Source organism: Emydura macquarii, unplaced genomic scaffold (assembly GCF_026122565.2).
Source record: "Emydura macquarii macquarii isolate MOO-44397 ecotype Brisbane River unplaced genomic scaffold, CSIRO-AGI_Emac_v2 contig_2846, whole genome shotgun sequence".
In the NCBI taxonomy this organism is placed as follows: domain Eukaryota; kingdom Metazoa; phylum Chordata; order Testudines; family Chelidae; genus Emydura; species Emydura macquarii.
The window spans coordinates 98185-120958 of NW_027132983.1; the positions used below are offsets into that span (position 1 = coordinate 98185).

At 45.4% G+C, this 22774-nt stretch overlaps 1 long non-coding RNA gene across 1 annotated transcript; it reads right to left on the bottom strand.

The window, feature by feature from the left end:
* Positions 1 to 2999: 2999 nt before the first annotated feature.
* LOC137166393 (uncharacterized) lies at positions 3000 to 21628 on the bottom strand. The gene is made up of 3 exons (XR_010923684.1): positions 21479 to 21628; positions 6389 to 6618; positions 3000 to 3890 (listed from the first exon to the last, which is right to left on the bottom strand). It is a non-coding gene; the product is annotated as an uncharacterized lncRNA (long non-coding RNA).
* Between the last annotated feature and the right edge of the window lie 1146 nt (positions 21629 to 22774).

The following is a 22774-nucleotide window of genomic DNA, read 5'->3' on the forward strand; positions in this document are numbered from 1 at the left end:
CTCAGTTCCTCCTCTGCATCTGGTTAATGATTTGCAGAAGGAGATAGGAGGCTGCAAGGACTGCTGGACTAAGAGACTTCTGGGAATCTCCAATTGCCCTGGGCCTCCTTCCAGACTCCTCCACTGATGCACACATAGCAGAAGTGCCCAACCTTCTTAGGAAGCAGAAGAAACTGGGCCTTGTGCCTTACCATCCACCTGAGGCATATGTGAGATACAGCTGCAAACCTTTTATCCTGAGCCTGCATTCCTTGAGCTCCCTATACTCCTACTGAAGACTATGGGAGTTTTATGTAAGTCAGGCAACCAAGATTTGGCCCCATAAATAGTTATTGTGGTCATAGAGGGCAGGGCTGTGTTCTGCCCTTGGAAGGGTACACACAACCCCCCTGGAACTCAATGGGTTGTATTCTACCCATAGTTACACCATTGGAACCCTAGTGAAATCAATGGGGCTGAAAGGGTGTAAAAGGATTTGGCTACATGAGGAGGGTGCACAGAGTATGTGGCCCACCCAAGGCAGGCAATGTAGTCCAGTGGAGAGAGCATGAATGAGATGCAGGAGAAATGGGTTAGATTCCCAGCTCCACCAGTTACTCAATGTGGCCTTGGATTTAATTTAAAGTAACTTAATGATTCAGAATGTCAGCTCCTTGGAGCAGTGACTTACAAAGTGCTTTGTGATCTGTGGATGAATTGTGCTAAGTATTATGATGTTAAATCTAGTATACTATATTACAGGGGCTGATTCTGATCTCCCTCTGACCTCTTTTACTACAGTATTATATATATTATTCTGAGAGCAAAAAATGACTCACAAGCTATTATTATATGAGCTACAACTGGTCAATCATGTAGCAGCGGTGCTGTTTGTATTGCTCCTTTTTTCAGGCTGTTATAACTTTCAAATTAAAAAAAGATAACTCTTTGGGATGAACTCTCTCCAGCATGTTGCCATCCCAAAGATCGGGCAATAAAATACCCTGCAGCGTTTTTGATTTACCAGAGCAAGTAGGAAATGGTATTTTTCACTTATTAAGAAACTTTTCAGGTGCTTTAAGTTGTCTTGGGTACCTCAATAAAAAAGCTCATCTTTAAAATCTGAAATTCAATATAGACTTGGTCTTCATTTAGGTCTGCAACCTTTGACTGTAAAAAGTGATTGCATGTTGCATTTGTGGTCTAAGAACTCTGGTGATGGGCACAACCGACATACAGATGAGATCAACAGATGGCAGTGTACTTTTCCATGAGAGAGAAAGTGGGTGAGGTAATGTCTTTTATTGGACCAATTTCTATTGGTGAGAGAGACAAGCTTTTGAGCTACTCAGGGCTCTTCTTCAGGTCGGGAAAGGTACTGAGAGTGTCACAGCTAAATACAAGATTGAACAGATAGTTTAGCATAAGTAGTTAGTACAGTGACACTCAGACCTCAGTGGTTCAGGAGCCAAATTAGCGACCAACATTACCCAAAAGAACCAGACTTGTGTGAATTGATTATTTCATTTACTATCGTACTATATATATTATTCTGAGAGCAAAATGACTGACCAAGTATTATTATATCAGCTACAACGTTTGGTGCTGTCCTTTCCTAGTCTTAGGTGAGGGAGCCACCTGGTGGCCACTTTGCTCTCTTGCTTCCCTGCTGCACAACTTTTATATAAATAAAAGTCTCTCTTGCATTTTTACAACTTCCCTTAGAGCTGTTGGGACCAGATTTCTCAGATGAAAAGCCAGGACCACTGTACAGGGGTGCCAGTGTGTGTGAGGGAATTGAGCAAGGTTTTTCCTATGCAGCTCCCTCCCCATCTCAACATCCCCTTTCTCCCAAAACCATGCTGCCCCCTCCTCCAAACTAGTCCCCATCTCCCTCAAAACATGCTGCTCCCCTACCTGGTTGCAGATGGTATCAGTGCTGCTGCCTGCTGCTATTGGCCCATCCATGCTCCTTCTTCCTTGGTCTCCCAGCTCCTCCACGGGGAACAGTCCCTCCAAACCAGGACCATCCCAGTAACCAGGTACAGCTGATAGCTCTAGTCATGTGACAATGGAAAGCAATCACAAAAGTCATTTCTTTCTCCTAATACTGAACAAGGAACTTTGTTACAAGTGGGGAAACATCCCGATCCCTAAAGCTACCTGGTCTGGCTCTGCTTCAATGTAAAGCTTCTAGCTAGAAGCTTCCCCAGCCCCTCCCCTGCCCAGCCTCCTGCTGCAGATTTTAAGGAATCAGGGGACAGGTTCTCACAGCTGTGCTCCTATTTAACTGGGTCATTCAGAGAACAGGTTCCTTGCTTTGGAAACACATTGGGTTTCTTTTGCTATTTCTTCATAAGTGACATGATTTCAGCGGGGGCTGGCACCTGCCTGACACTGACAGGAGAAGTTCCATCCATCCCCCAAATTCCAAAGAGGGAGGGAAGATAATTGCAGCAGGGTCTGAGCTCAGGGGGAGAGAAGTCTCATGTTGTACCAGGGCCACAAGTTTCTCTTCACAGCCTGCCTGGGGGGAAATCCCCTGTCTAATTTGCCGACTCCTGGGGAAGAGCAGCCCTCCTAGGATGCGTGAGGAGGCAGGCAGTGCACTCCCTGTGACATCCCCAACAAAGCACCCATCTCCCACCCCCTGCAAGGTGAAGGATCCCACAGAGGCTCTCGTCCTCCTCAGAGGGATTTCTCTCCCCTGAAGCTCAAGCTTTCAGGGTGGGGAGGAGGCCCTACTCCCAAGCTTCAAAGGGACTGAAGGGCTGTGAGCAGCTCAGAAGGCTGTGAGGGGGAGAGGGGAAAAGGATGAAGGGTGGTGGGGTGTAGGGAGTGTCTGAAGAGCTGTGAGGGGGAAGACTGTGGGGGTTAGGGTGGCTGGAAGGGGAAGGGCTGTGAGAGGGAGTGGGGGTGACTGAAGGACTGAGAGAGGGGCTGTGTGGTGCTCTGAAGGGGGATGGAGGAAGCACTAGAAAGCTTTACCCCCAAGCAGTGAGAAAGGAGATTCAAAAGGCACAACTCCCCCAGGAGGACAGATGAGAGAAACTCCATCCCAGGGGCATGGAGAGAGGTGGGTAGCCCTGGAGAGGCAGAGTTGGATTACAGTGCTCATGCTGTTGAGGTTTGGTTTTCTTTTTTCTCAAAGCCCCAGCTCCTGGAGTCCTGCAATTATGTGAGACTCTGCTTTTGTTTTAAACAACGTAAGTTGCTAGCCCTTTGGTTGCAGAAAAGGCTGGGAGACGTGACCCTCTGAAGGCTCAAGACCCAGGAGATGAATAAAAAGTCCCCATCATTTACTAGATGTTCAAAATCTCATGATTTTCAAGCCAGTCTCATGACTTTTGGGGACCTTACTCATATTTGAATGGGGGAGGCTGGCCATAGAAGGATTGAGGCTGTGCTGACATCAGAATCTCAGCTTCCATTAGAAAAAAGTTATGTTTCTAGCCCTCTTGGCTCCAAAGAGAAGCATGAAAGCTGATCCAGTGATGTCTGCTTGAGTCTGCACACAGCCACCAGCAGGAAGGAGCAGCAGCCACCAGAGCTGGGAGGAAGACACCAGGACCCACCCCCACAGAAAACTGGACCCCTGGCACTCCTTTGGTCTGTGCGGGAGGGCGCTTGAGAGATGGGAGACCCAGTGGATTAGGAATTCAGGGTAGAGGACCCAGAAGGGAGAGGAAGGAAACCCCAAAGAAGGAAGGGAATTACATGTGGGAGTGTGTGAGGAAAATGAGAAGCAACAGGATGGGCTGGAGCTAAAGGGAACAGAGCAGCTGGCTTCCAGCCCAATCCCCCTCTCAACCGCCATCTCTCCTCACAACTTTGCAGCCTTCACAAGGAGAAGATTGGCAAGACCTGGAGTAGGTAAAGTAGTCTGACACACTAGATCTTCTTGTACACATCTGAGGGAAAAAAAAGAAAGAAAAATGAGAGAAAAGCTCTGAAAAACATCGAACCAATCCATCTCTCCTCACAACTTTGCAGCCTTCACAAGGAGAAGAGTGGCAAGACCTGGAGTAGGTAAAGTAGTCTGACACACTAGATCATCTTGTACACATCTCAGGTGCCAACAGACAGATCTTTTACTGTAGCTGTCTGTCACAGATTCCCATGAAGACTGGAACTGCACCCTGTCTGGCTTGGAAGTGTTAGTTTATTACAGTTTTATTGATTTGACACGGTTTTAAATCTTGCCTTATGGAAATGTGTTGATAGCCTTTGGCACCAGTTATAATCCAGTATAATAATCAAACAGTGCTTTGTTCCTCTTTCATCGGCAGGCGGCATACTGAATCCATAGTTTCAGAAATCTTTTTGCTAAAATCTTTCTAAACTTAATTTAATAAAATATTCATGCCACCTATACTCCTTTTTCCTGTCATTTCCAAACTTTCTGGACAATTTTTCTTTATTCAAGGCTTATAGTCATTTCCCCCCCTTATTTGGGTGTTCATCTCTGCACAGCATCACAATTAAATTTATCTCACCATTTAAATTGTAAATCAAAAGTAATTTAACATCAGCATACATTTTATTAATAATCATATTTTACAGATTGGTAAATAGAAATCCTGCATTTTACTTGCAAGTAAAAAACTAAGTATAAAAACTTTCTTTACACTATAATGCTTATAAAAAATCTTGATTATATTATCAAAACTAAATATAAAAAAGAAGAAGAAAGGCATTAACCTCTAATTGTATTAAAATGCAGTTATCAGTAGGCTTGGAAGGATTCGATTTTTATTGGTGAATGTCAGTAAATGTCAATTTCATCATACACATGCAAACCAACAAAATATTTCTATCAATAAACAAGATTTACCAATAAGCAAAGTATGAAAAATGCTTCTTGAGAACTTATTGCAGTTTGATTTAAAAATATTTACTTTGTTTGTTCTGATATGTGGTGTTGACAATTTTTGTTTTAATGGTTATAAAGCATTAACTTTTTGAATCTCATCTTCTACTTTCATTAAATAATTATTGACTGACCCTCCCCATAATTTCCTGCAAATGTGAACATTTAAATTGATTACAAGAATGCTAAAAGATAAATCTCAATATTATCCATTGAAATGACACAGACACAAATTTGCACATAATAGTCTAGTTTCTTATGGCTTGCAATATTTTGGTCTAGTTTTGGTTATTGGGTTTAGGACACAGGTGTTGGCAGCCTGTAATATAAAAAAGGTCAGAATGGATGATCTGGTGATCCCTTCTGGTCTTAAACGCTGTGACTCTAATTCTGCCAAGCCTAATTGTAAGTATTTCTCCAGTCTTGCAAACAAGCCAACCTTGTCTGTCACATGTCAAGATGACTTCTGATTTTGAAAAGAACTGTTGCATTTAGAGCTAGTCAGGAATATTTTTGACAAAATGCTTGGGGTATTTTGGTTGAAAGATGCTGAGTTGTCACAAGCAGAAGCTTCCTGGGAAAGAGTCAGCACTGACACATTTCTTGACTCAAAAATCTTTTGGAAAAAAACCAAAGATTTCAAAATTGTTAAAATGGGACTTTTTCTAAACAAATAATTCCAGTTATCCAGTTTGCAATAACATTTTTTTTTTTTTTTTAAATTAAGCTAATAAAAGTAAAAATGTTAAAACACATTTTTGAAATTATCAAAATGAAATATTTAGAATGATCCAAACCACACACCCACTTTCACCTTTTTTGTTGTTGTTGATGACAAGAATGATGAAAATTGAGATTTCAGTTTTTTATCCTGATTTGAGACAGGAAAATGTTTCAAAATCTCAAAAAAATTGTGGGACAGAAAAACTCTTTGCCTCCAAGCTCTAGTTATATTGTTCCAGTGGTAGCAGACATGCCATCAAAATAAGAAAATAGCAACTCTTGCTCTCTTCCCAAAAACATTTTCCAAGCCAATTTTCATCTACTTTCAATGTGAACAGAAAGTCTGTAGAACACATTTCATTGCAGTATTTAAATCTTATATAGTATATTTAAGAAACATTAATTTATTTACATTTTTAGTTCATTTCTACTACACGTGACTACATTTCTTGTCTTAAGGTATGTCTACACTGCAATCACATCCTGGGTGTGACTACAGTTGGAGTAGACATACCTGAGCTAGCTTTACTTTAGCTGGCTCAGGTACCAGTAGCAGTGAAAAGCTCCTGCAGAGTACACCTCAGTGTGCACTACCCCATGCTGAAGCTAGATTAAAGCTAACTTGAGTATGTCTACTTGAGCCACAATCACACCTTGTGACTGTGACTGCAGTATGAACCCACCCTTACACTGCATGTTCTCTGGAGTCTTTTCATTCTATGTTTGTACAGCATCTGGCAGAGTGGGGCACAGCTCTGTGATTTGGGCTGCTAGGTGCTACTGCAAAACAAATGATGATAAACAATACACACCTACCTTTCTCTAAGACCACAGAACTGGGAAGAGAGCCGGACTCCCCATTACTGTAGCCTGTCACCAGCCACAGTTCACAATATATCTCCAGGGCTTTGCAGGTGAGATGGGGCTTACAAGCCAGTATGAGGAGTTCCCTTCAGGATCCTGGGCCACTCATCTCTTTCCTTCTTTTCTTTTGTCTCAGGGAGCCAGAGCAGCGGTTCAGACCCAGCAGTAGGGGTCAGGGGTGGCTGTCAAGGGAACGCAAAGATATATAGTGGATGCTGTTATATTCCCCACATGCAGGGAGCATCCATGTGACTTCTATTTTATATTAAGACAATAGGACAGGTCAACACTGAAGTCTCCAGGAGAGAGCACAGTGTATGTTTGTCTCCTGGGTTACAGTCTGTACTGAACCAAAGACAAAATGGCAATAAAAATAATATTCCAATAGCTCTTCACCATTATTAACTAATATATCCTCACAAGATATGTAGGAGTCATCATTCCCATTTTACAGATGGGGAACCAAGGCAAAGAAGCTAAGGTGACTTGACCAAGGCAGCAGAGCCATTAGATCTCTGACCCATGTTTAGTCCTACCAGACCACATTGGCTCTCATGCTATTGAGCTGCTGCTCCTAATGATTCATCTACATGGAATTAGCCAGGCGCTTGGAGACAGCTTGAGTCCACCCAGAGCCATCAACAACTCAGATGTTAGTCTCCACCTTCCAGTTGCTAACTGGCTTGGGATCCCTCAGAAATGCAGGGGACCCATGGCCTGGGCTATATGACCCCCAAAAGGCAGGCCTGACCTGCTATAGGGGCACTTATGGATAATCCACGATTCTAAGAATAAAATCACTAACAGACTTTCAGCCCTAGTGGTCTGTTCCATTTTCAAGGTTGCTCCCCACAGCAAAATGGGTTAGCAACCAGGATTAGCCCTACACATCCTTAAAGCTCCCAAAATTGGGGCATTGTAACCTAAGGTATCACAAGCCTCAAATGCCAGCTCTGCTACCAGCTCATTTCACAGAAGAACAGCCATCATCTGATTAATTTCTGTCATTACGAAGCTGAGCTGGATTAAAACAAGTGACCTAGATGTGAAAGGCTCCATCTCCAGTTGCAAATCCACTGAACCAGCCAGTCTCCCTCTCTCCCTATAAATGTACCGAAGTGCGAACTCAGTGCTCCGCAGGAAGCTGAAGGGCCAGGATCACACCGTGTTCAGTGACACCGTGTTCCTGCTATAGCAACGCTGCAACTTTCTCTGTAGGAGAGGGCTTTCTATCTGGGTCAATGTGCCAATCACTGGAGTATCTCAGCAGCCTTTCTACATAGGGAGGCAGCCTTTCAAGAGTTAACTGACAGCATCAGCGTTCCCATTCTAAACACTGGGGCTCACGTACCTTCACGCATCATGTTGGGATATTGCTAAACCATCCTTGGCAAGGGATGGCTTATACCCTGGCTCAAACTCATGTTTCTGTAGATCCATTATCTCCTCTTTGGAATGCACCAAATAGTGGGGCTGTCCAGGAGAAGGCTGAACCTGGGTCCCTTCACCCATCACAAGGGCTTCTTTCAGAACACTGAAGTTATTCATGGCAAGACTCAAAATATCAACTTGCAGGATTCTTCAGTTGCCTGAAAGCACATTACAATCCTCATCTGGTAAAGGCTTCAAAGCAATAGAGTCAGCAACGTGCTCAAGTTTAGCACAGAATAAAGCTGGACATTGAAAGAATATTTCCATTTTTTTCTGAATTTCATGCATTCTTCTTAATGCTCACTGCATAATATTTCACAATGCACAAAGCCCCCAAGAAAAGATCAACGGCACAGCCGTTTGAGCCGTTTGTTTTTTAATTGCTCTGTCTTTTAATGATTTTTTTTTTAAATATACAAAGGAAATGAAAATGCACAGGCATCATCGCGTATGGTTTGACTTGAATGGAAGTTCTGGCATTGATATGGGGTGTACAAGAGCCATTCATCTTGCTGCGCTATACAAATCAGTAAGGATGATACGGAGGGCTGACACGAACCAACTAAAACCAGGAAATGTAGAGTTAAGGACAGACTTTCTTCCTTATCCCATCATAGAATCCAGTTCACTTGGTATGTAAAAGCCGCATGTACTGATCTGAGATCCTCTAAGACACCAAGGCACAGAAATGAGAGTTATGAATGGAGCAGCAGCCTTACCTCTCTGCATTTCATTAATTTTATTTCATTCTGTTGGGATCTCAATATTATAGCAATGAGAGAGTACCTGGTGTTTAACTGTCTTTTCTTCTGATAGAGATCAGGGGTTTCAAACTTTGCAGCAACACACACACAGAAGACGCTTCATATTCCTGGTGTTTGAACACCACTGAAGCTTCAAAGCATAGAATCAAAAGGATTTCCGCCCCTATTCTCTACCCTTTTCCCCAGTGAAGACTGCTCCCACCAGGGTAGGACTCCATGGGACAATGGAGCTCCTTATTACATATCCCCACTGGTAGAAAATGGTACCGATTCCTGTTCTTCTACCCCCCACACCTGCGGGCATGTAGCATTGCTGCTTCCCCTACTCACTTTAGCCAATCATCATTCATGAATTATCCTCCTACATCAAAGACAGGTCCCTCTCTACTGCTTCCCACGCTTGCAGGTCAGAATCATTAACAGAGCCTTGTGCCATTGACTTACTTCCTTGTTGGAGCATGGTAATACTGCTACTTCCCTGCCCTCAACTAGAGTTCAGAATCTCAAGTATCCCTGCCCCACCTCCACCCCCCACACACACCTTAAGCCCATACAGCTCTCTCACTGTGGCATAGTAACCTTTGCTTCCCCAACCCTTGCTAGAATCAAGTAGAGTGGGTGTGTCTATTGTTTCCTCCATTCCAATGACAGTCTGGTATTTTTGCACTCTTCCCAGCACAAGAGCATATGCTGAAACGCATAAGAACATAAGAGATCACCTACCTTGTTTTTGCTCAGAACCAGCTTTCAAAGCTTGCCCTTGCAGGGAATGCTGCTGAAGGACAGGAAGGGGAGATCATTCCCACACCTGTTCAACACCTCCATGTTAGGAAGGAGCTGCAGGTTGAAAGAAAGCAATGTGGTTGCTTCTAACAACCAAGATCTTTAAAGTTTTAGGCAGGTTTTCAAGAATCTGGGGAGGGAATCCTGTCAAGAGATTGCTGGAGATATCTAACTTAATTAAATTGGTCAGATTCTAGAAAAACCTCAGGTAGATGTCTTCATGCCTCTACATCATCTCTAACTGGTTTCACTGAAGATCAGAACCTTTAAGAAGGTGCTACTGATAGCTTTGTTGATTCTATTTGTAATTTGGTTATGGCCCAAACTAAGGTACCAAAGATTTGAGTGTGCTAGGAAACTCAAATTATGACCAATACTCTGCATCAAGAAGTGGTACCTGTTGTAATGGAGATCCAAGACCTCCAGGAGCGGGAGCTCAGTAAAGGCAGTTTCAAAGTACAAATTGACGTTTGTTCAAGTGGGTGAACTGCAAGCCATTTACTGAGTGACGTATGCTATTTTGTGATAGGTCAAGGCAGTTTAATGTGAATCAAGTTCTTAAACATTGCTGGTTGCACAGCACAAGATTGTTTCCTGCTAAATTGAGAGTCCTGCTGTAATTTTGGCAACTGGGTTTAAAATTTTCCAGACTGCTGGAGTTTATATTAAACTTTGCATTTGCTGCTGCTGATTCTTCAAAAAGTCACTTTCTGTGTCTATTGACATGAAAGGTTGCCTACGTAAGCCCAGCAGATGTAGTTCCCCATGTGTCCTGAACTCATTCCTATTGTTCAGATATGGGACACTATTCTTTGACAGGGCGATGTAGTTTAATTTAGGGAAGTGGCTAAAAATTGACATCAATATGGCTGATTGATAAAATTCAAACACAAGTGTAACTTAGTGAAATTCTTTAGCCCCATCAAAGGTTGCACATCCTCTTCAGTGAGCAACCAAAGAAAAACCGATTGCCAGCTCTCTCAATGACTCCAAGTACTGGAAGGATTGGGTGAGCATTGTAAAGGTGTACTTCTTTCGGTAATTAAAAGATAAAAGCTTTTGGCACTTGGTGAGCCATTTGAATGCTATGTTGCTTCCATCAACTGTTACTACCTTTCAGGAACCATCCCACAACGCCCCACACTGACGATACAATCAATACAAGCGTTCCTGGTGAGGACTCACACCGCCAATACAAGGAGCCAAATGTGCACACACACACAAGTGATTTAACACCTGTGGTGGCATAAGTTAGGTCAACATAATTTTGTAGTGTAAACATGGCCTATGTCAATGGAAAAAAACCCTTCCATTGATGTAGGGAGCACCTCCCCTATAACAACACAGCTGCAGCCACTGTCGTGTAGACATACCTAAAGTCAGTGGCAAACTTAAGAAGGGGCTTGTCTACACTACACGGACTACAGCAACATAGCTACAGCACCATAGCTATGCCACTGTAACCCTCCAGCATAGGTGCAGATTACACCGATGGAAGGGTTTTTCCCATCACTGTAGGAACTCCACCTCCCAAGCAACAGTAATCTTCTGTCAGCCTAGCTGCACATCCACTAGGAGTGAAGTCAGCCTGGTTACAGCGTTCTGAGGTGTAGATTTTTCACACCCCTGAGTGCCATAGCTATGTTGACTTAAGTTTTAAGTGTAGACCAGGCCAAGAATAGACATCAAGAGCTCTGACTCTTCCACCTGTTCCAGCCACTAGTCAGCCCATCCTCTCTTGCATGTGCAGTTTCAATGGCACTTTTCCTGCCAGGCTATTATTTGAATTTGTTCTATCTATAACCCTCAAGAAGAATCTGACCTCTTGGTTACTGGTGATTTGTTCTACCCCCTTCGGCTAATGGCTACATCTAGCCTTAGGGTTTTAGAGAATTATATCCCCATTGTAAGCAGTAATAGGGACAGGTCGCAGGTATTCTTACCACCTCATCTCATCTCATCACCATCTCATCTTTCTCTACTCAGAGCAAGGCCTGAACAGAGGGGAAAAAAAAGGTTGCTGAGCAGGACTGATTTACTTTGCTGCTTATTTGTACACTGTTTGTATAAGGGAGGTTTTCCTGTTGCTTTACTTGGAGTCTGACTCATTCCCTTATGCAATCTTTAAGAGCATGGGTAAAAGGTGGTGTTTAAATCCAGTATATCTCCACCACCTTTAGCCTAGAAAACAGTTGTCATGGGGCACTACCTTAATGACTGGGGAACTGGAGCAGGGAAAACAGGAAAGATCAGGGACTAGGAGAAAGTAAAATGATTCTGCTGGGTGACCGAAGGACCTGCCCAAGACAGTGAGTTTCTCCACAGCCAGATGTGCACTTTCCACTCCCCTCCAGCTGTTCACTTGTTCACTCTGAGATTACTCAGATAGGTTAAATGTCTGTTCTGTGAAGTGTTTATAGTCTAGCGCTACCTATTTGAAAACCCACCAGCCAACATCTGGCCGGCACAGTCACTTGCACAGTCCAGTTGTCCAAAATAGCTTTCTAGCCCCATTGATGGAAGAGGAGAGCTAGGTTCTGTGATCAAACTCAAAAACCTTGTGATCTGTGGGCCCATCATTTTGATTCTGATGCGTTATTGAGAGAGGGACGTGTACAGCAAGTCCATTGATTACAATGGAGCCACTAGTTCAAGGTATCGGAGATTTAGAAGCTCTCTAGAAAAAGGGTTATTAGATTTTCTTCTATTAATTATTTGAATAATAGAGTTACCTTGCCTTTCTAAAGCACCTTTCAGCAGAGACTCTCACAAGGCTTTACAGTGAAGAATGAAACTTTGTAACCCCTCCTGTCAGATGGGTGTGCGTATTTAGTACTTAAATGCTTTTCTTCATCATTAAACACAAATAGGCAGGGAACAGAAGCATAGTGATTACACAAGTTGGCTAAGGTCTCATAGCAAGTCTGGGTGTTTTGTCACTAGACTTTTGTACCTTGAGTCAATTGATTGCTAAGTAATTGGAGGTAGGTAACATGTTTGTAACAGCTAATGTGGACCCTTCCCACACGTTTGATCCAAGTTAATGTTTGATCTTCGCCCTTATGCTTTCTAAAGGACTCCCTAGAGTAACAAACAAATATTTAAAGCCTGGATCAAATGTGTGGGGAGGGACCATACCACCCGTTATATATATGTTAACTACCATAACTGGAGGTACAAGAGTTTAGTGAAGACAAACCTGAACTTGCTATGTGACTTTAGCCAACTTGCTTAAAGTTCAAGAGTCAATGGAAATATATCCAGTGGCAGAGTTCAGGTCTTCAGGACTACAGCCCCTGCCCAAGGCACCTAGAGACTGTAAAGGAGCAGCACCAAGAGATACAGCTGTCATGTGCTCCTGAGCAATAGAGCCGGGGGAATGCTGCAGACGTTCTTCAAGTGCTCATTTGAATAAAGCCTGTGGGATAGCTTTTCTGATTTTCGTAACCCTTTTGATTTGTACAACTGTGCACTCACTGGTCATCTGCAGGGACTGAATCTGGGACTTCCATGCTTCGCTCAGGGCTTCTCTTCATTGCAGAGTTAACTCAAGTGTTGACCCTAACTTGAGTCCCAGCAACACACAAAAACCCTTAACCAGAATACAGTGGTGCTTTTAACTCAAGCTGGCTGGCCATTAGGCTATAGCTCAAGTTAGCACAACTCATCAGTGGCTAGCACAACAACTTGATATGATTCAGGCGTCATTTCACAGTGTGACTGCCCTCACCGGAGCTAGGCTAACTCAAAAGGAGTTAACTAGAGTGTCGATAACTCAAGTTAAACTCTGCAGTGAAGACATAGCCACCGATTTTACCTTAAGAAATGGTCGTAGGCCCTCATTGTTAAGAAGAAGGAGCTATAAAAGAGAGACAGTAACACACCCTGAAGGAGCAGGTGACACTCACATTCAGGTTAAATCCTAGAAGGATTCAGACAAGTTCTTCTCAGCAGTACCGGTGCTGTTCAATGGCATTCAAACAGTGCGTTGCCGGTAAGGTGACAGTCACACAGCCTGGACCACAACCCCCAAAAGAACAGCCCTGGCTACAGCTTGTGAGCGAGCCCCAGGCCAGTGTCTGCATCAAACCTTCCTGGAATCCTGAACAACACGTGCCGGCAACACTGCCTCCTCGCACACAAAGCCAGCCAGCGCCGGGCACAAGCAGGAAAAGGGCGGAGTGCAGGGCTACGATCGGTTTGCTCCGCTCGCCTCTGAAGTGGTTGATGATAGCCTCTGTGCATGTGTGCGTCCAAAACAAGCCTTTTCCACACCCACTTTTGCTCCTTCTTTTCACCAACCCCAGCCAGGGCTCCCTCCCCCCTCTGTGCCTCTGCCTCAGGATCCGGGTTTCCCTCTCTCCCCATGCCTGGCAGTCACCCCTCCATCCTCCCCGCAGCCCTTCCTGCCCCCCGAGGTCGGCTCTCCCCTTGCCCCGGTCACTGCTGCTGGTGCCCGGCGGAGGAGCTGCAGACTGGCCCCCCAAGACAGGGAAGGCGAGGAGGCACCAGCCAGCAGCTCGAGGGGTCTGCGCCGCTCGCTCAGCGGTGAGTCACCTGCCTGCTCCCCGTCCAGGTGCCCGCGGGGCGGGCGGCCGCGCTCGCAGGCAGGTGAGTGAGCGCGCTAGGGAGGGAGCGCTGGAGCTGGGCGTGGCTTGGAGCGGGGGGGCGTGGCCGGCAGGTGCGGGGCCCGGCCCACAGGTGGCCGGCCGCTGGCGGGATGAATGGCAGCGAGAGGGCAGCGCCCGGCCCCGTTGCGCCGCGCCGAGCCCCCGCGCTGGAGGAGGCGATGGGGTGGCAGCCGAGGTAACGTGTCCGAGCCCGCCGGGGGGCTGGGATCGGCTTCTCCCCGCGCCTGGCCCCGGGTCCTTTGTGTGGGGAGCAGCGGCCCCTGCTCGGGGCTTAAACCCCAGCGACGGCAGCAGGGAGGCGGGGGCCCCTCAGAAACCCAGCGAGCGTCAAAGGGCCAGAGCTGGCTGCTGTCCGGCCAGGGCAGCGTCCACACTGAGCTGCCCCCGCCCGTCTGTCGGGGCGGCTGGTCCGTCTGTCCTCCCTCCCTCCGCCGGCAGCCCTTGGTCCACTGAGCCCTTTGCGGGGTAGGAGGAGGGAGCGAGCCGTCGGGGGGGGGGCGAACAGAGCCCACTGCACCCTAGAGCAAGGCGGGCCATGGCAACTTGCTGTTAAGCTCCAGCTGGGTTGGAAACCCTTCCCGGGGTTTCCTCCTGCCATCCAGCCAGAGATGGCCCGCTCCAACATGTGGACCCCCTGACTTCCAGGGGGTTTTGTGGGGGCCTTGAAGTTGGTCCAGGCAGAGCAAGGCGCAGGATGGGGGCCTGTGTCCCCGACTAACACCTCCCACCAAAGTCAACGATGCCTGGGAAAGAATCCATCTGCTTTCTGGCTGCCCCAGGCTAGCCCCTGCTGCCCCCTCCCAAGAACATACAGTGCGGTGCCTTAGCCTTTTTCCAACACCCGCAACAGAAATGGAACCTCGTCAGTTTTAAAACCAACTGGCTCTAGAGGAGAAGCTGTCTGGGATGGGAGAGCTCTCACCCCTAAAGGAGAGGCTGGTGCTAACAGCGGGAGGACCCCAGGCTGCTGTGAATGGGCCAAGGTACTGAAGCCAAGGTACTGATCGCATGCCCGGGCAGCGCAGGCCCATGCTTTTCCAATAGCAGAAGGCACGTTCTGTCTATCTGTAGAGGACACGGGAATGGGAGACAAGGCATCACAGGACTGGTGAGAATGGAGAGGATCTGGTTAGCTGCAGCTGGACATGGGTCCAAACGGTAGAAGTCAGATCAGGCCGTGGAATACCCCAAAGGTCAGGTGCTGTTGTAATCCAGTTCCCTGGTTTCAATTAAGCCTATTTTAAAGATAGGGGCCAGTTTGCAACTGGGCTCCCAGCCTCATCCCACACATTAAGCCATTGGTCATCTCTGGGGTTTGGTTTAGCTCCTCCTCCACTTGCTTCAGGCTTTGAGGCCTTCAGATGTGCTTCTGTGGTGATAGTTCAAAAACTCTCTCACCACCATTGTTAGGGCAGATTTTATCCAGAAGTGAAAAGCTTCTAAGCCAACTTGTGCCCTTGCTTATGTCCCTGCAGCCCCATAGAGTTCAGAGGGTCTGCATGGGTGGAACTGAGGACAGAATTCAACCGAGCAGTTCTCTGCAGTTAGTGATGGTCCTATTCTAGCTTGTGGCAGTAGCCAAGATGTTATTCTAAATCCATCCACTTCTTGGTCACCCTGCTCATTTCAGTTTGCTCTATTCCCCTTCTCCAGGAGCTTTTAAACCTGGCTCTAGACTCAGCAGTCATCAGATGATGAGGAGTTTCAGATCTGATCTTCTCTGTCAGGCTCACCCCTAGTAATCTGGCTGACAAATCACAGGACTCTTATAAGTGGGTGTATTGGTGATCTTGGTGAGCAGTCACTGTGATTCCAAGAGGAAGGGAAGTAATACAACGAAGTATGAGGAAATGTTTCTCTGAAGAGTTTCCTTTTCCAAGGGAGCAGCCAGGGCGAAATAAGAACAATAAATAACCAAACCCAGTTACGACAGCTACATTCTTTCAGTGACTCAGACCCTACACCTTTGGAAATGCTTGGAGTCTTAAGATCCTGCTGGAATTCTGCCAGAGGCTTGGGTCCCAACAGTTCAAGAGGCAGTGCCTGCTATAAAAGTATCCATGACTTTGTGTCCAGAACCCTTCAGCTATTCAGGTCCAGACCAGCCCATGATCAATTAGCAGAATCCTCCTCTGACAGCCACCTGCATTCTCTGAGCCTGGCCACTAGGCAAGCAGGAGTGAAGTGAGCAAGGCAGGCTGGCAGAGAGTGGGAAACTTGACTGAGTGCATCTTCATTATTTTGTTTTCCTTGCCAGCGTGTTGGAGGAAGGCTGCAGCCAAAATAGCTTGGGACAGGTATTTTACAAGAATGATCGTTTGTTTAAAGCTGAAGCTCAAAAGGGGCCACAGGAGTGTGTTGGTAGCACCAGGGTTGGAGATAACCGAACAGCATGATGCTGCTGGAGTACAAGTGTAAGCACAAGAATAAGAATCCAGCTGTATGAATTGTTACAAGTTTTGTTGCTACATAAATTACTACTTTGGTTTATTAAGCTGGAGTTGGCTTTTTTGGGAGTGTGGAGGGGTCCTCTTTGTGGAATTTGCTTTAATGTGTCCAGATTACTGAGATTTGCATCTAAAAGCTGTGCATGCTGATAAGCATTTAAAAACAACTGGTGTGCAAGCTGTAGAGTGATATTTTTTGTAGTTTAGGTTTTGAGATGATCATCTAGAGGGGCAATGGAAGCTGAATCTGTGGGTTGAATTACATCCATTGGCCCAAATTTTGGTCTCTGGCCAGATCTACACTAGAAACTTTTGCCCAAAGAGTAATGTTGCCAGTTTTTTTTTTGTTTTTTGTTTTTGTTTTTTTTGACATCTCTATACTGGCAAAAGCCTTAGTGTATAGTCAATGGCAGCAGCTAGAGTGCTTTTGCTGGTATAACTTATTTCATTCAGGGACTGGTATAGACTATACAGGAAAAAGCCTTTTTTCCAGTATAAGCTGCATCTACAGTAGGCATGTTTGCCAGTATTGTTGCAAAGCTTTTCTAGTGTAGCCTTGACTCAGCTGAACTGGTGTAAATCCAGAATAACTCTGAAGTCAGGGGAATTATTCCTGGTTTAAGCCAGTTTGAGACTAAAGTCAAGCCTATTGTTTTAACATCTCTTAAGATTGCTCAGACATTGGTGGCTTTTCCTCTGTGCCTTTTATGATTTTTTTTAACTTCTTTGTATGTCAGAGGATCTTGGGGTACAATCAGATGTCAGAACAGTTCTAGTAACTGAGTCGGTTACTATAGGGGCCTTTGGATGGCTGCCTGTGCAGCAGACAAAAAGCTTGCTCTCATGTATCATATATACAACTTGTTTTAATTTCTCAATGAGACCCCAGAACATTAGAAGTTAGCTGATTGTATATGAAATTTTGAATTGGCTCAGATACAAAACATGTCAATCTTCCAGCTGTTCCTCTCTATACCAAATGCTTTGTTATAGCCTATGCTTGATGATGAGAAAAAAAAAAAACCAACTCATCCGATAATTGTGTGTGTTCATATACACCCCACTGACCAGATTCTAATTCAGTTCTTAGTCAACAATTGTAGGTCAAAGGTGGTGCTTATATTTAGCCTGTTGCAAAGCTGTACTTGCAATGCTTTTCTAGTGTAGCCTAGACTCGTTTGAACAGGTGTAAATTCAGAATAACTCTGAAGTCAGTGGAGCTGGGTGATGCTTTCAGTACAAACCTGAACCTTGACAGGTTTGCCAAGGTCTCAGGACCTGTCTTGAGCACAGGTGGCCTAACCTGCAGGGTAAGCCTGAATCTAGCATCAGGATCAGCATGAATCTGGGTGGTTTCAACTGAGTGACACTTTGTTTGAAAACAAAACAAGTTTTTCTGTGCCCTCCCTGGAAAAAGGAATCTCCGCACTTCCCAGAGAGCTAGTTTATACTCAACACCTGTGCTGGGCTCAGTTTCCAAGGATCTGATTCTGCCCCACATTCTGCAAACAGGCTTCTGAACTTATTTTAGGGGTTGGGACATAGTATTGTTCCTCAGTGATGCATCATCACAACAATTATTTTGGCACACAGTAAAGAAAAATAAGTGGGAATCCTACTCTAAGTGCCTCTTTGACACTAAACACTGACCTTGGATATGTAATAGCCAAAACCATGTTTAAAACATGATGGCCACCAAAGGCAATTCTATTTCAAGTCTATTTCTATTGACTTCAGTCAGTGCTGGATCAGACCCTCATCTGGTACCACTGTGACCACACTGGGGAGAGCCTCCCCCTTCACAGAGTCCTAGAGCCTGGACGCCAGCTGAGCTCAGAAGTCTATAGTGCAGTGAAACAGCCCCGTAGCCCAAGGCAGCCACAGATGTCTAATCACCTTGGAGACATACCCTTAACATCTATAGAGGGTGGAGAACTCCAATATATAAATGAACTTGAAAATTTCTTCAGCAATAGCTACCCCAAACCTCAAAAGTTACAGGAGCTGGAAAAACTGGATTTAAATAATTCAATAAACCGGAGCACAGTTCCATGCACAAAGATCATGTGACATACTGTGAAAGTGTTTCTCTAGGAATTGGCACTGAAATGTAATAAATGCCCCTCTGTCACAAGTTAGGTTCAAGAATCCTTCTCTATGGTCTGAGTGGCTCTGGGGACTGTGCAGCTTTGGCCTTGATCATTAGTCACTGAAAGCAGTTACCATTTGATGGCTTCTTGAAAGCCTGTTTGAATTCTGTAAGTGTTTAAAAATACAAAAAAAAAAAAAACCCAACACTATCACCCTCCCAGCTATCACCTCTGAAAAAACAATTGCATCCCACCAGAGTAAGACCGACCCATCTCTACCATTACCCCATGTCTGCCCTCTGAAAATAAAACCACCACCCCATCACCGACAGTCAGATTAAATGGCTGAGTCTAAAGGTCATCCAGAGCAGAGGGTGCCCCAACCAAAAATGTCCTGCTGCCCTTTCCCCCAGAAACTCAGCCCTGTGAACAGAGAACAAGAGCATGTCATCAGCTGCTGGGGTGATCTCACAAACACCCAGGTCCTAGGCCATTCATGGCTTTACAGATGATAACCAATAGTATACCTTGAATTGCACCCAAAAGCGTGCTGGCAGCTAAAGTGTAGCACAAAGTACTGGGAATTTATAGTCATGCCAGCCTGCCCAGGTAAAAGGGGGGTGGTATTTGCATAACTTCCAGGATCTATCCAAATAAAGCACATCAGAGTCCACCCTGGCAATGACAAAGGCATGGTTAAAGGCATGTCCAGCTGCTACTGAATTTAGCATGGCTCAGCTAGCTGGGCCCAGTTCTGAGTTAACTCTGGCTGATTTATGGCTTTGCATAGTTATAATACATTGATTGTTTTTGATAGGCAGCCAGGTGACATGAGACTGTGGGTTCATTTGAAACCAAACTTCAAATGACATCTGGGAGGGGATGGGAGCGAATTCTTGATTAACAACTGAGATCAAAGGCAACATTCAGACAAACTGCTGCATTCTTCGCTGCTCCGAGGCAAGGCTTAGCCCCATTATACTGCTGGTGAAGGCGAGGCACTGCGAGAGGAAGCAACCTGTCTGAGATCACACAGCGAGTCAGTGACAGACCCGGGAAGACAACCCAGAGGTCCTGACTCCCAAGGCACTCTAGCCACCTGACATCTGCCTCTTTGCTGGGTGCTTTCCCTGCTCTACTGCAACCTGATCACCTGGCAGATTTATGTCTCACTCCAGGCAAAGAGGACTTGGCTACAGTCTCTCTCTCTCTCTTTGCTATTATGTGAAACTAATTCCCTAGACAGCTGCATTTGCAGACGTCTGTTAAGAGGCAATCTCCATTACAAAGGGAATCGCCTGGCATACAAAGACAGCAGAATATTGTTGGCTGCAATTGACAGAGGAAATTACTCTCTCCCTCTAGAAATGTTTTGCATAACTGTGCTCTCCAAGATCCACTTCAATACCAGATACCAGCCCACGGTGCAGCATTCCCATAAATCCCCTTCCCTCCCCAGTCCCTGGGGGGAATGAAGAGAGGGGAGAGAAGAGAACCACAATTGGACAGGAAGCTCTCCTTCCTGTTGCCACATCCCACACCTGGCCCTAAGGGAATTCCACTCCCACGGAAGCACATTGCTGTTCAGACACCTACACATTTATTATCGAGCTCAATGGCCTGTCACTGGGAGCCGGAAGATTGCTTTCTTATGTACAAAGCAGTTGCAGGGGCATTCAAGTCAGAAGCAGGTCACACCCTCCCCCACCCCCTCCAATCATGAGACTGATTTAAAAATCAGATTTGGAATTATTTTTTATTTGTCTCCCATTTTCTCATGCTAAGTCTACACTACAATGGCACATCTATGCCACTGGAGCTGTGCCGCTTCCTACATGAAGTGAAGGGCTTTCCCACTGCTGTAGTTAATCCACCTCTCTGGGAAGCAGTATCTAGGTCAGTTTCAGAGTTATCAAAATGAAACTCAGAGGATTCACTTCCTCAAAACATCATTAACGCAAAGTTCAGGTTGACCAGCCTTCTAGCACATCAAGTGCACCTAGACTTAAACCTCAGCAAGCCAGGAAATACAGAAATGTAGCTTCCTGGTATGTTCCTTAACCGGAGTTTAGAGCAATTTGAATGTTAAAATCAGTTCCTTACCGGACAGGCTGGATGTGAGGATACCCTGGACCAAATGTTCGCCCCTGTTAATGGCACGCTAGTGGCCATGATGATCTTACTACAGACATGGATTATAGAGCCTTTTGAGAATATGGGGGCCAAACTTGCACCGTAAACACTACCTCAGCTATGGCATGCCAGTTTTCAAGATAATCTCCCTCTGTATGTGGATTTTAGAGCACTTTCATTTTTAACATTATCTTTAACCAATTTAATGGTGGGGGGGAAGAGAGGAGTTTGCATCTCATGACCCCTTTAACAAAATGACCTCAGCTTGCACCCCAACGTGGCACATCAACATGATATGGGGCAGTAGCATCACCCCAGTTAAGGTTATACCCAGATTTCCTTTTGAACAGGGGTGAAAAATTCTACAGCAATCAAGTCTTTTGGGACAAAGTATATTTAAAAATAATATTTATTATAGCTTGTTATAGCTTGTTATTATAGCTGCTATTTTTCTATAGCAGTTTGCATGGGAGCAGAAGGGGGAGTCATTCGCTGTGACTGCTTTAGAAAGGATCACATGACTAACACAAAACACAGCACTTCAAAGAGTGAAATTGATAGTCCTGAACCCCTGTGTCAAAGGGCATGCCTGCCCTTAGCATCTCCTGCTGGCCAGTATGGTTCTGCTAAGGCTGGCTTCAGTTTCCCCTTCACTCAGGGCCCCCTACAAAGTCCACATAGTCCAGATATTCAGAACATTCCCCTTCTGGTATCCACTTGATTAGTCCAGCACAAGCTCTTTCAAAATAGATCTCAAACTTACAAAGTCTTCATCCCAGTTTCAGCTGGGCCAAGCCCCTCCTCCTCGAGAGTCTATCTTCCTCCCAATACTGCTTGTACCATAGGTTTTCCCTTTTAGGGGCTTTCCCCTGCTGCCTCAGGGCCCTGCAGGAACTTTCTGACTCACCACAGTGTCTACAGGCATCTACCAGCCACCTGCCGTTGTCTCCTCTTTTATAAGGCTCAGGTGCCGTCCCTTAAACCTAACAGGGCAGCTGATAATAAGGCCAGGTGCACTGGACCACCCTGCCTTTCAATGGACCAGTCACGGTACGACACCTTGGTTTGTGTCAACTGGATGAATTATTGCAGAAAGCTGACTTTTTTCTGCATTTATTTTTGTGATAAACGTGTTAGTGTTTTGACTGACACCAGCCAATGTTGACTGCAGGCCCCTCCTTAGAATAGATATTTAATTATGGTGCCTTTCTTGTTTGCTCAGCACCCCCTTTGATTATGCTGACATTGATGAGAATCACAGCTACTTGCTTTTCTTTGATCACACCCAGTCTCACTGTTCAGGACCAGGGTGAGGAGTAGGTGTCATGATTACATTGCCCTATTGCTGCTGCTCACTAGAGTCTTCCATCTTCCATCTACTTAAGTAACGCTGTTTTCCCCAACAACGTTTCTAAAATAAAGTTTGAATACGGATATGCGTTGCAGGGCACTTGGAAATATCAGGTCTCCAACAAGCAGCTTTGACCTTGGGGGAAAACTTGCAAGAGGCAATTTTATAGAAGGCAGAGAAAAAGCAACTAATGTTCGTAGAAAGCTGCTCCAGAGATGGCTCAAACTCACAGCATGCTGCTAATGGGTGGCTTTAAAGCCACAGCACATCACCTTGAGCCACCTGCTTATTCTGAGCTCAAGCTACTGGCAAACAGGCCGGCTTGTGCCAGAGCCCCAGTACTGCAGCACATACAAATTATTTTCTTCTGGCTCATCATCTTGGATCAAGCCACTGTGTAGAATAATCTTTTAAACCTTGTTTCCCAGAGGAGTGATGGGTGTCAGACATGAGCTGAGATCAATCCCAATGGGGTGGTCTGAGTTCTGTGCGCAGGGGGAGCAGAGCCATAATTGGAGCCCAGGACATGCACCAAAAATGTTATAAGAACCATAAACACTTCATGTGACTTTTTTTTTTTTTTAAGTGGGTTACATTTTGGGAACCCCTTGCTCAAGTTATCTTGAGTTCCAAACACTAACCGTACCCTCGATCCCCATGAGGCACAGTGATCGACAAGACACTGTGACTTAGCAGGTGCAGCACTGT